The sequence below is a fragment of the Nothobranchius furzeri genome, chromosome 16 (assembly GCF_043380555.1).
Source record: "Nothobranchius furzeri strain GRZ-AD chromosome 16, NfurGRZ-RIMD1, whole genome shotgun sequence".
NCBI lineage: Eukaryota > Metazoa > Chordata > Actinopteri > Cyprinodontiformes > Nothobranchiidae > Nothobranchius > Nothobranchius furzeri.
This window is the reverse complement of record NC_091756.1, coordinates 49,311,341-49,312,329: the sequence shown is the minus strand read 5'-3', so window position 1 is coordinate 49,312,329 and position 989 is coordinate 49,311,341.

Genomic DNA, 989 nt, shown 5'->3' with positions numbered 1-989 from the left:
TGATGGAGGAGTCTCGGACCTACCGCCATGTTTCACCATGGGGGGTGGATTGGACACATACTGGTCTAGCATGTATTTTCTGGACCAATCAGGTCATTTTCTCCATGCTCCGACCTAAGATGTGGTATTGTCACAGTGGTGCTGACAATGAGGCAACTCTGTTTCTGATTACGAACATTGTCGTGTGTTACAGCATCGTCAGAAATGTGCCTAGCTCAGCTCTGGGATTTGGATGACAGCTGCTGTGTACGAGCAATAGACGAAGTTCGGGGCCAAGGATGAATTAGGAGAATGTGTCAGTGGTCTAATTTATGAGTACAGGCAAAGGAATCTGTCTGCGGTCTGAATCTAAACAACATTGAAACCACGTTTCCCAGATTGAGGCCGCAAGTGCAGCGCGAACTGCCTCGAAAGGCAACAGCCATCACGGTCCGATTCACTGAAAATGTAAGTGAAAAACACTTCTGGTGGTGGTTTCAAAACGAAATCTACGGGGGGGGGGGGGGGGGGGGGTGCACAGTTTGGTGCACGGGATTGAGGGGGAAGGCAAACACAGAGGTCCCCTACCGGGCTGGTTTCTACGGTGACCTGAGAAAGGCCATAACCAGGTCCGGCTCGTTCTCAGGCCTAATCAGCTCATTACCACAAAGAAGGACATGTGTTAAGCCCCCCCACCTCTCTACCAATCCTACTCAATCCGAATAGCGTGGCTGGACACAGGCAGCCAATAAAACCGGGATTAGGAGGGTATCTAAACACATTGAGCCTGTAGAGAGAAAGTTTCTGAACACGCCCTGTTCTGTCTCTCTTTCCTCCAACCTTTCACTCATTCCTTTGCCTCTTCCTTTCACCGCTCTCATCCCATAAGCTCTTTACACAAAGGAGCATCCAGGAATTACTCATTTTGTTGGAGTAGTTAAGCAAATGCCTAATGCCTCTTGCCCACCTCCCTCCTTTGTACTCTGGATCCTGTGTTTTGTGCAGTTCTG